At 47.9% G+C, this 12,468-nt stretch overlaps 1 protein-coding gene across 8 annotated transcripts in view; it reads left to right on the top strand.

The window, feature by feature from the left end:
- The window catches only part of LOC140421423 (uncharacterized), a 307,993-nt gene that overhangs the window by 265,538 nt on the left and 29,987 nt on the right, over positions 1–12,468 (top strand). For 2 of the 8 annotated variants that reach the window (XR_011946756.1, XM_072506116.1), the window contains exon 1: positions 8,085–8,201. The exons of 2 other annotated variants lie outside the window; for them this stretch is intronic. The gene's annotated coding sequence lies outside the window, so the exon portion shown is untranslated. Of the gene's footprint in view, positions 1–8,061; positions 8,261–12,468 lie in introns of those variants that run through there. 4 more of the 8 variants (XR_011946757.1, XM_072506117.1, XR_011946755.1 and 1 more) reach the window with 4 other exon arrangements.

Raw genomic sequence — 12,468 nt, 5'->3', positions numbered from 1 at the left:
TGGCTGTACCGGGGGACGAGGCAGGGGTGCCCCCTCCCCCCCCCCCCCCCCCCCCCCCCCCCCCCCGCTATTTGCGTTGGCAATTGAGCCCTTGGCGATGAGGGAGTCCAGGAACTGGAGGGGGCTGGTGTGTGTGTGTGGGGGGGGGGGGGGGGGGGGGGGGAGGAACACCGGGTATCTCTGTATGCAGACTGTATGTGTTCCTGAGCTGGCACAGGGCAGGTATTAGAAGGGTGGGGGACCTGTTTATAGATGGGACGTTTGCGAGCCTTGGGGTGTTGGAGGAAAAATCCGGCCTCCCCCCTGGAAATGCCTTCAGGTACATACTATATGTGGCGGACCCGGTGGGGGGGGGGGGATGCCGGAGGTGTTGCGGATCCTCAGGGAGCTTGGAGACTTTTCCGGGTATAAGCTCAACATGGGGATGAGTGAGCTATTCATGATACACCCAGGGGACCAGGGAAGGGGGATAGACGAGCTTCCAGTGAAGAGGGCGGAAAGGAGTTTTCGGTACCTAGGGATCCAGGTGGCTAGGAGCTGTGGGGGGCCCTACATAAGCTCAACTTGATGAGGCTGGTGGAGCAGATGGAGGAGGAGTTTAAAAGGTGGGATATGCTGCCACTCTCCCTGGCGGGTAGGGTACAGTCGCTGAAAATGATGGTGCTCCCGAGGTTCCTTTTTATATTCCAGTGCCTCCCCATCCTGATCCCTAAGGCCTTTTTTAAGTGGGTCAGCAAGAGCATCATGGAGTTTGTATGGGCGAAAAAGACCCCGAGGGTGAGAAGGGTGTTTCTGGAACGGAGCAGGGGCAGAGGAGGGCTAGCATTTCCTAATCTGTGTGGGTACTACTGGGCTGCCAATGTGGCGATGATACGCAAGTGGGTAATGGAGGGGGAGGGGGCGGCATGGAAGAGGCTGGAGATGGCATCCTGTGTGGGCACGAGCCTGAGAGCGCTGGTGACGGCACCGCTGCCGCTCCCGCCGACAAGGTACACCACAAGTCCACTGGTGGCGGCGACCCTCAAAATCTGGGGGCAGGAGAGACGCCACAGGGGGGAGGCAGAGGCTTCGGTGTGGTGTCCGGTCCGAGAGAACCATCGGTTTGTCCCGGGGAGAATGGATGGGGGGTTCCTGAGCTGGCACAGGGCAGGTATTAGAAGGATGGGGGACCTGTTTATAGATGGGACGTTTGCGAGCCATGGGGCGTTGGAGGAAAAATTTGGGCTCCCCCCTGGAAATGCCTTCAGGTACATGCAGATAAGGGCGTTTGTAAGACGGCCGGTGAGGGAATTCCCACTGCTGCCAGCACGTAGGAACCAGGATAGGGTGCTCTTGGGGGTGTGGGTTGGAGAAGGCAAGGTCTCGGTGATCTACCAGGAGATGCAGGAGGAGGAGGCCTCGGTGGAGGAGCTGAAAGGTAAATGGGAGGAGGAGCTGGGGGAGGAGATAGACGAGGGAACGTGTGCAGACGCCCTGGGTAGGGTAAAGTCTTCCTCTTGCGCCAGGCGTAGCCTGATACAATTTAAGGTTCTGCACAGGGCGCACATGACTGGGGCAATGGTGAGTCGTTTTTTTGGAGTAGAGGACAGGTGTGTGAGGTGTTCAGGGAGCCCAGCAAATCACGCCCACATGTTCTGGGCGTGCCCAGCGCTGGATGGGTTCTGGAGTGGCGTTGTGAGGATGGTGTCTAAGGTGGTGCATATCCAGGTTAAGCCGAGTTGGAGGCTCGCACTATTTGGGGTATTGGACGAGCCGGGAGTGCAAGAGGCGAAAGAGGCTGATATTCTGGCCTTTGCGTCCCTGGTAGCCCGGCGGAGGATTCTGCTACAGTGGAAAGATGCGAGGCCCCCAAGCGTGGAAGCCTGGATCAGCGAAATGGCGGGGTTCATTAAATTGGTGAGGGTAAAATTTGCCTTAAGAGGATCTGTGCAAGGGTTCTTCAGGCCATGGCAACCATTCATAGACTTTCTCGCGGAGCGTTAGGAGGTGGAAAGCAGCAACCTGGGGGAAGGGGGGGTACTTTGTGTTTACTACTGTGTTTATTATCGTTTAATGGGGGCTTGTATATTGGGGGAATACGTGACATAGCTATAAGATGTTTATTTATGTGTTCTTTGTTTTTTCTTATTTCTGTAAGGGTTTCTTATTTCTGTTTGGTTGAAAATATGTAAAAATTTGAATAAAAATATTTTATTTAAAAAAGGATACTAGATATTATAGACTGTAAGATCCACGAACTCTGTCAAGATGGCTGCAACTTAACAGGTTACAATGGACATTAAACTGGCCAATATTCGATTCTCTGACCAATATTTAGTTAAACATGGACCTGAACAAGGAAACTTTGCATCCACCTGTGAAGTTTAAATGTCTCGTTGTATCAGGATTAACCAGCGTTTGAAGAACATGAAATCTCGGGATTGTTGGTCTCCAAGGGCCGTATTGAACACAGGAGAATGAGCTCGAATTGGGACAGAGATAAGCGTGAGTGAGCATCGTAAACTGCTATTGCATCGGGGTATTCTGGGTCCCAGAGTTTTAACCCTGCAGTTAATTGTCAGGGATGCAGTATAATAAACCCTGAACAAAGCAAATGTGTGTGTGAGACGCATCTGAAGCACCAGGAACCAGCTGAACCAGCAGAGCTGAATGTCTCCCAGTGCAGCCACAGTACTGAACTTATTCCAGCTTCCAAGTCCACCTGAGAACCAACCTCCTGGCTATTCATCCACAAGAAGCTTCAGAGCCTCATGAGAATTATTTGTTTCTAAAAACGCTTCACTCCAACTAAAGGATCTGCTCAACAAGACAACAAGCATTGCGTTGGTCAAGGAGACACAGCCTGAGTGAGTGAGACACAGACAGAGTGAGAATTTGGTAATTTGGTGCAGTGAGGTAACCAGGAAAGGTAAGTGGTTAATCTAATTGTGCTGTTTTTCAGTTAAAAGTGCAGTGTAGATTAGTGTCTGATTGGCTGAAGCTGCCCCCACCCTAATTGCTGAGAGGCAGTTATCTGGCAGTCACCTGAGGCCTGTTAAAGGGCACAAAGGTACACATTGTATTCTTCTCTTTGAAGTTTTAGTGTGAGTCATCCTAAAGTCTGTATAAAAGACAGACAGAAAGCGCACTTAGTAAGCATTGCGCTGGTCAAAGAGACACAGCCTGAGTGAGTGAGACACAGACAGAGTGAGAATTTGGTAATTTGGTGTAGTGAGGTAATTCGGTGCAGAGTGGGAGAAGGTGTTTTTTCCCGACTGTTTTGTTCGCTCGCTTTCTTCGGACCTAATTTTGGGAGTCGTTCGGAGGAGGAGGAGCAGGCTCTGTGATTATAAAAACCTAACGGTAACTTCCTGTTTTCCAGTTTTTTTCCCTAAAGTGACGTCAGAGGGAAGCTGTGATCTGATTGGTGATAGCAAATATGCCCCAAATTTTTTAAAAACACAGCTAAACTCGTAAACTTAAATTAAACTAATTAATTAATCAGTGATGGCTGGTCAGGCGATGTGCTTGAGCTGCTTGATGTGGGAGCTGACAGATCCCATTGCGAGCTGCAGCGACCACATCTGCAGTAAGTGTTGGCTGCTCGAAGAGCTCCGGCTCAGAGTTGATGAGCTGGAGTCTGAGCTTCAAACACTGAGGCACATCCGGGAGGGGGGAGACTTACCTGGACACTGTGTTTCAGGAGGCAGTCACACCTGTCACAGTAAGTAGTTTAAATCCTGCCGGTGGCCAGGGACAGCAGGGTGTGACTGCAAGTCAGGCAGGTAAAGGGAACCAGCAGTCAGGAACTCAGGAGCCTCAGCCCTTGACCCTGTCCAACAGGTATGAGGCACTTGCTCCCTGTGTGGATGGCGAACAGGGCTGCAGGAAGGATGAGTCAACTGACCAAGGCATCATGGTTCAGCAGGCCATTCAAGGGGAGGGAGTAAATAGGCAAGTTGTAGTTGTAGGGGATTCTATTATCAGGGGGATAGATAGTATCCTTTGTGAGCAGGATAAAGAGTCCCCCATGGTATGTTGCCTGCCCGGTGCTAGAGTGCGGGACATCTCTGACCGGCTTGAAAGGATACTGGAGAGGGAGGGGGAGGATCCAGTTGTTGTGGTCCATGTCGGTACCAACAACATAGGCAAGTCTAGAAAAGAGGACCTGTTTAGAGATTATAAAGAGCTAGGATTCAAATTAAAAAACAGGTCCTCAAGGGTCATAATCTCTGGATTACTGCCCGAGCCACGTGCAAATTGGCATCGGGAGGCAAGAATAAGGGAACGTGGCTGAAAGAGTGGTGTGGGAAAGAGGGGTTCCTTTTCATGGGACACTGGCATCAGTTTTGGGACAGTGGGGACCTATACCGTTGGGATGGTCTCCACCTGAACCGAGCTGGGACCAGTGTTCTGGCGAAAAGAGTAAATAGGGTGGTCAATAGGACTTTAAACTAGAGATTGGGGGGTGGGGGGAGGGGAAGTCAGGGAACCAAGAGGTGAAGTAATCAGTGGGAAGCGTAGCTGCTTAGGAATACAAAAAAGCACGAAAAGACAGAACTCAGGAGAGGTTACGATAGTGCCCATCCCACAAAATGTGACACAGTGTATGGAAAGGCTCAGTAAACCAAGGTCCACCACACTAAGAAAACAAAAAGGGACTGTCAATGGAGAATTAAAGGTGCTATATTTAAATGCGCGCAGTGTACGGAACAAGGTAGATGAGCTTGTGGCCCAGATTGTGACTGGCAGGTATGATGTGGTAGGCATCACAGAGACGTGGTTGCAGGGGGTTCAGGACTGGCATTTAAACATCCAGGGATTCACAACCTATCGAAAAGACAGAGAGGTGGGCAGAGGGGGCGGGGTTGCCTTGTTAATTAGGAATGAAATTAAATCAATAGCACTAAATGGCATAGGGTCAGATGATGTGGAGTCTGTGTGGGTAGAGTTGAGGAACCACAAAGGCAAAAAAACCATAATGGGAGTTATGTACAGGCCTCCTAACAGTGGTCAGGACCAGGGGCACAAAATGCACCACGAAACAGAAAGTGCATGTCAGAAAGGCAAGGTCACTGTGGCCATGGGGGACTTCAATATGCAGGTGGACTGGGTAAATAATTCTGCCAGTGGACCCAAGGAAAGGGAATTCATTGAATGTTTACAGGAGGGCTTTTTGGAACAGCTTGTGATGGAGCCCACGAGGGTACAGGCCATTCTGGACTTAGTGTTATGTAATGAGCCATACTTGATTAAAGATCTTAAAGTAACTTAGGAGGCAGTGATCATAATATGGTAGAATTCAATCTCCAATTTGAAAGAATGAAGGTAGAATCAGATGTAAAGGTGATACAGTTAAATAAAGGTAACTACAGGGGCATGAGGGAGGAACTGACGAAAATCGACTGGGAGCAGAGCCTAGTGGGAAAGACAGTAGAACAGCAATGGCAGGAGTTTCTGGGAGTAATTGAGGACACAGTACAGAGGTTCATCCCAAAGAAAAGAAAGGTTATCAGAGGGGGGATTAGGCAGCCATGGCTGACAAAGGAAGTTAGGGAATGCATCAAAGCAAAAGAGAAAGCCTATAATGTGGCAAAGAGTAGTGGGAAGTCAGAAGATTGGGAAGGCTACAAAAACAAACAGAGGATAACAAAGAGAGAAATAAGGAAAGAGAGGATCAATTATGAAGGTAGGCTAGCCAGTAACATTAGGAATGATAGTAAAAGTTTTTTTTAATACATTAGAAACAAACGGGAGGCAAAAGTAGACATTTGGCCGCTCCAAAATGACGCTGGTAATCTAGTGATGGGAGACACGGAAATATCTGAGGAACTAAATAAGTACTTTGCGTCAGTCTTCACAGTAGAAGATATGAGTAATATCCCAACAATTCAGGAGAGTCAGGGGGCAGAGTTGACTATGGTAGCCATCACAAAGGAGAAAGTGCTAGAGAAACTAAGAGGTCTAAAAATTGATAAACCTCTGGGCCCAGATGGGCTACATCCTAGAGTTCCAAAGGAGATAGCTGAATAAATAGTGGAGGCATTAGTTATGATCTTTCAAAAGTCACTGGAGTCAGGGAAAGTCCCAGACGATTGGAAAATCGCTGTTGTAACCCCCCTGTTCAAGAAGGGAACAAGGAAAAAGATGGAAAATTATAGGCCAATTAGCCGAACCTCGGTTGTTGGCAAGATTCTAGAATCCATTGTTAAGGATGAGATTTCTAAATTCTTGGAAGTGCAGGGTCGGATTAGGACAAGTCAGCATGGATTTAGTAAGGGGAGGTCGTGCCTGACAAACCTGTTAGAGTTCTTTGAAGAGATAACAAATAGGTTAGACCAAGGAGAGCCAATGGATGTTATCTATCTTGACTTCCAAAAGGCCTTTGATAAGGTGCCTCACGGGAGACTGCTGAGTAAAATAAGGGCCCATGGTATTCGAGGCAAGGTACTAACATGGATTGACGATTGGCTGTCAGGCAGAAGGCAGAGAGTTGGGATAAAAGGTTCTTTTTTGGAATGGCAACTGGTGACAAGTGGTGTCCCGCAGGGTTCAGTGTTGGGGCCACAGCTGTTCTCTTTATATATTAACGATCTAGATGACGGGACTGGGGGCATTCTGGCTAAGTTTGCCGATGATACAAAGATAGGTGGAGGGGCAGGTAGTATGGAGGAGGTGGGGAGGCTGCAGAAAGATTTAGACAGTTTAGGAAAGTGGTCCAAGAAATGGCTGATGAAATTCAACGTGGGCAAGTGCGAGGTCCTGCACTTTGGAAAAAAGAATAGAGGCATGGACTATTTTCTAAACGGTGACAAAATTCATAATGCTGAAGTGCAAAGGGACTTTGGAGTCCTAGTCCAGGATTCTCTAAAGGTAAACTTGCAGGTTGAGTCCGTAATTAAGAAAGCAAATACAATGTTATCATTTATCTCAAGAGGCTTGGAATATAAAAGCAGGGATGTACTTCTGAAGCTTTATAAAGCATTAGTTAGGCCCCATTTAGAATACTGTGTGCAATTTTGGGCCCCACACCTCAGGAAGGACATACTGGCACTGGAGCGGGTCCAGCGGAGATTCACACGGAAGATCCCAGGAATGGTAAGCCTAACATACGATGAACGTCTGAGGATCCTGGAATTATATTCATTGGAGTTTGGGAGGTTGAGGGGAGATCTAATAGAAACTTACAAGATAATGAATGGCTTAGATAGGGTGGACGTAGGGAAGTTGTTTTCATTAGCAGGGGAGACTAGGACCCAGGGGCACAGCCTTAGAATAAAAGGGAGTCACTTTAGAACAGAGATGAGGAGAAATTTCTTCAGCCAGAGAGTGGTGGGTCTGTGGAATTCATTGCCACAGAGGGCGGTGGAGGCCGGGACGTTGAGTGTCTTTAAGACAGAAGTTGATAAATTCTTGATTTCTCGAGGAATTAAGGGCTATGGAGAGAGAGCGGGTAAATGGAGTTGAAATCAGCCATGATTGAATGGTGGAGTGGACTCGATGGGCCGAATGGCCTTACTTCCGCTCCTATGTCTTATGGTCTTATGGTCTAAGCCTGCAGCGATATAAAGACTGCAGTCTGCATTCCATTTTCATCATTACAGCTTCAACTTGATCTGTACCTAATTTCTGTGTATGTGTCAGTGAGTGTGAAAGAGACGGGAGACTGAGATGTTCAAACATGCAGGGAAATAGTGTGATGATAAACAACCTTCTATCCGTTAAAAATCACCAGTAAGCCTGCTGCTGAAATGTGTTTTAAAGAAAGAAAAATCACACTGAGGGTAAGAAAATATCACACAAACATCCTGATAATGGCTGGAAAGTCCCCGAAATGTAATCAAACGCTTTTAATCCCCTTCAGGTAGCTATATAGAGGCTGCAGCCTCTCACACTGAATGTAAACGTGACCCACAGACACCTCCAGGCTCCAAACAGGAGGTTCAGCCTGGGCGTGGGTAAAACTTTTTTAAAACCTGTTGCAATAAATTGTTCAGGCGGGCACTAGGACCCGGCTGGGAACAGAAACCTGCAGGCCCCGCCCACTAGGTGTTGCATCGCCAAGATGCCAGCGCATGCGTCCTGCTTCCCCAAGATGGCGGCTGTGAACCAGGGCCTGGTCCCGGGAGAGAGCTGACCGGCGGTGATGTGACCTGAGGATCACCGCACCTCAGGCAAGGGGCCAGGTTGGGAAGGCGGTGCCTTCAGGAATAACTGGGAAGGTGATGTTTGGTCAGTTGCTGCAGTCTGTGTAGTGAAGGTGCTGTCACAGTGGTGTGAGGTGAGGAAGTACAGGATTATCGCCCAGCAATGATCAATTAAGGGGAATGTAAATCCAGCTCAGGCTGCTTTCAGATTGGAAAGGGAGCTAAGGTGTGTCCTCAGAGCTGGTGAATGTTGTGGCTTTGGCAGTTTCTCTATAAAGTCATTCCCTCCCTCCTTCTACCACCTCTATCTTTACAGTCATAGTGTCTTTCAGCACGGAAAGAGGCCCTTCGACCCATTCATAATCTTTATTATTAGTGTCACAAGTAGGCTTACATGAACACTGCAATGAAGTTACTATAAAAATCCCCTCGTCGCCAGACTGCGGCGCCTGTTCGAGTACACAGAGTGAGAATTCAGAATGTCCAATTCACCTAACAAGCTCGTCTTTTGGGACTTGTGGGAGGAAACCTGAGCACCCGGAGGAAACCCACGCAGACACGGGGAGAACGTGCAGACTCTGCACAGACAGTGAACCAAGCTCGGAATCAAACCCATGTGCCTGGTGCTGTGAAGCAATAGTGCTAACCACTATGCGACCGTGCCGCCCATAAGATTATTAAATTACTAGCTCTGGATGAATTGAGTCCCAGGATGCTGTGGGAGGAGATTGCTGGGGCTCTGACCCAAAGGTTTAATCCCTCTCTGGCCACGGGGGTGTTGCCAGGGGACTTGAGAACAGCTAATGTGGTCCTACTATTTAAGAAAGATTGTAGAATGGGTGGCATGTGGTGCAGTCAATAGCACTGGGACTGTGGCGCTGAGGACCCAGGTTAGAATCCCGGCTCTGGGTCACTGTCTGTGGAGTTTGCACATTCTCCCCATGTCTGTGTGGGTTTCACCCCCACAACATAAAAATGTGCAGGTTAGGTGGATTGGCCATGCTTAATTGGCCGTTAATTTGGAAAAAAATAATTGGGTACTCTAAATTTAAAAAAAAAAAGAAAGGTTGTAGAGATAAGCCAGGGAACTGCAGACTAGTGAGTTTCATGTCAGTGGCAGGGAAACTATTGGAGAAAATTCTGATGCACTCTTATCTCCACTTGGAGAGGTTTGATCAGGAATAGTCAGCATGACACTATCAGAGGTCATGCCTAACAAATTTGATTGAATTTTTTGAGCATGTGACCAGGTGTGTGGATGTGGGCAGTGCAGTTGATGTAGTTTACATGGATTTCAATAAAGCATTTGACAAGATCCCACATGGGAGACTTGCGAATGACTCAAAGATTGGCCGGGTGGTTAACAGTGAGGTTGAGTGTCTTGGGTAACAGGAAGATATAGACGGGATGGTCAAATGGGCAGAAAAGTGGCAAAATGGATTTAGAATCATAGAATTTACAGTACAGAAGGAGGCCATTCGGCCCATCAAGTCTGCACCGGCTCTTGGAAAGAGCACCCTACCCAGGCCCACATCTCTACCCTATCCCCATAACCCAGTAACCCCACCCAACACTAAGGGCAATTTTGGACACTGAGGGCAATTTAGCATGGCCTATCCACCTAACCTGCACATCTTTGGATTGTGGGAGGAAACCGGAACACCCGAAGGAAACCCACGCGCACACGGGGAGAACGTGCAGACTCTGCACAGACAGTGACCCAAGCTGGGAATCGAACCTGGGACTCTCGCACTGTGAAGCAATTGTGCTAACCACTATGCTACCGTGCTGCCCCTATTTGAAACCTTAACAGTGAGGTGACACACTTTGGAAGGCGTAATGTGACAAGGAAGTATTCAATGAACAGCATGGCACTGGGAAGTTCTGAGCAACAAAGGGACCTTGGCGTGTTTGTCCAGAGATCTCTGAACGTGGAAGGGCAGGTTAATAGGGTGGTGAAAAAGGCATATGGGACATTACTGTGAGCATTTCTGCTCGTCACATTATAGGAAGGATGTGATTGGAGACAGTGCAGAGGAGGTTGCATGGGATGGAACATTTAAATTATGAAGAGAGGTTGGATGAACAAACAAAGAGCACAGAAACATTCAGCACAGGAACAGGCTATTCGGCCTTCCCAAGGATGCACCGACCATGCTGCCCATCTAACCTAAAACCTTCTACTCTTCCGGGGTCCATATCCCTCTATTCCTAACCTATTCATGTATTTGTCAAGACGTCCCTTAAATGTCACTATCATACCTGCTTCCACCAGCACCTCTGGCAAGTGAGTTCCAGGCATCCACTACCCTCTGTGTAAAAACAACTTCCCTCATGCATCTCCTCTGAACTTTGCCCCTCACACCTTAAACCTGTGTCTCCCAGTAATTGACTCTTCCACCCTGGAAAAATGTTTCTGACTACCTTCTCTGTCCATGCTCCTCATAATTTTGTAGACTTCTTTCAGGTCGCCCCTCAATCTCCGTCATTCCAGTAAGAACAAACCAAGTTTCTCCGACCTATCCTTGTAGCTAATGCGCTCCATACCAGGCAACATCCTTGGAAATCTTTTCTGTATCCTCTCCAAAGCCTCCACATCTTTCTGGTTGTGTGGCGACCAGAATTGAACACTATATTCCAAGTGTGGCCTAATAAAAGTTCTATAAATCTGCAACATGACTAGCCAATTTTGAAACTCAATTCCTCGGCCAAAGAAGGCAAGCATGCCGTATGTCTTCTTGACTACCTTCTCCACCTGCGATGCCACTTTCAGTGACCTGTGGACCTGTACACCTAGATCCCTCTGCCTGTCAATACTCTTAAGGGTTCTGCCATTTAGTGTATATTTCCCTCCTGTATTAGATCTTCCAAAATGCATTACCTCACATTTGGCTCCATGTGCCATATCTCTGCCCAAGTCTCCAACTGATCTATATCCTTCAGAATCCTCTGACAGTCCACATCGCGACCCGCAATTCCACCAACTTTGTGTCATCTGCAATCTTACTAATCAAAGCAATTACGTTTTCCTCCAAATCATTTATATATACTACAAACAGCACAGGTCCCAGCACTGATCCCTACTGAACACCACTAGTCATAGCCATCCATTCAGAAAAGCACCCTTCTGCTGCTACCCTCTGTCTTCTATGACCGAGCCAATGCTATACCTATCTTATCAGCTCTTCTCAAATCCTGTGTGACTTCACCTTCTGTACTGCCAAGGGGCTTACTACCTTCGTCAATCATCTCTGTCACTTCCTCGAAAAACCCGATCAAGTTAGTGAGACACGACCTCCCCTTCACAAACCATGCTGCCTCTCGCTAATACGTCCACTTGCTTTGAAATGGGCGCAAATCCTGTCTTGAAGAATCCTCTCCAATAATTTCCCTACCACTGATGTAAAGTTCACCAGCTTGTAGTTTCCTGGATTATCCTGTATTTTCCTTTCAATTTTCTGAGTTATCCTATAGGCTTGGGTTTTTTCCATTGGAGCCGAGAAGACTGGTGGAGGAGGGGGGGGGGGGGGGGGTGGAGGGGGGGGTGCTGATTGAGGTGTACAAGATTATTAGGAGCTTGGACAGGATGGATAGGGAGCAGCTGTTCCCCTCAGTTGAAGGTGTCACAAGGGGATGCAAGCTCATGGTGAGGGGCAGGTGGTTTAAAGGGTCTTGAGGAAAAACCTTTTTACCCAGAGGATGGTGACGGTTTGGAACGCACTGCTTGGGAGGGTGGTAGAGGTGGGTTATAAAGTACCTGGGTTAACACTTGGCAGGTCATAACATTCAAGGCTATGGGCCAAGTGTTGGCAAATGGAATCAGGTCGGTCAGGTGTTTTGCGAGTGTCGGTGCAGACTCAATGGGAGGAAGGGCCTCTTTACTGTTGCTGATGATACAAAGTTAGATGGCATGATGGACAGCCTAGATGATGGCATAAAATTGCTAGGTGAATGGGCAAAATTGTGGCAAATGGAATTCCATGTAATCGAGTGTGAGGTTATCTGTTTTGAACCAAAAAAGAATAGAACAGAGGGCTTTCTAAATGGAAAGAGGTTAAGTTCAGTGGATGGCAAAGAGTCTGGAGGGTTCAGGTGCATAGATCCCTAAACTGCCAGGAACAAGTGCAGAAAATAATCAAAAAGGCGAATGGAATGCTGGCATTTACATAGAATCAGAGAATATACAGTGCAGAAGGAGGCCATTCTGACCATCGAGTCTGCACCGGCCCTTGGAAAGAGCACCCTGCCTAAGCCGACACCTCCATCCTATCCCCACCTAACCTTTTGGATACTAAGGGGTAATTTAGCATGGCCAATCCAGCTAACCTGCCCATCTTTGGAC

This window comes from Scyliorhinus torazame, chromosome 5 (genome assembly GCF_047496885.1).
Source record: "Scyliorhinus torazame isolate Kashiwa2021f chromosome 5, sScyTor2.1, whole genome shotgun sequence".
NCBI classification, from domain to species: Eukaryota; Metazoa; Chordata; class Chondrichthyes; order Carcharhiniformes; family Scyliorhinidae; genus Scyliorhinus; species Scyliorhinus torazame.
The sequence above is the reverse complement of the archived record's forward strand: the minus strand, read 5'-3'. Positions and strand labels throughout refer to the sequence as shown.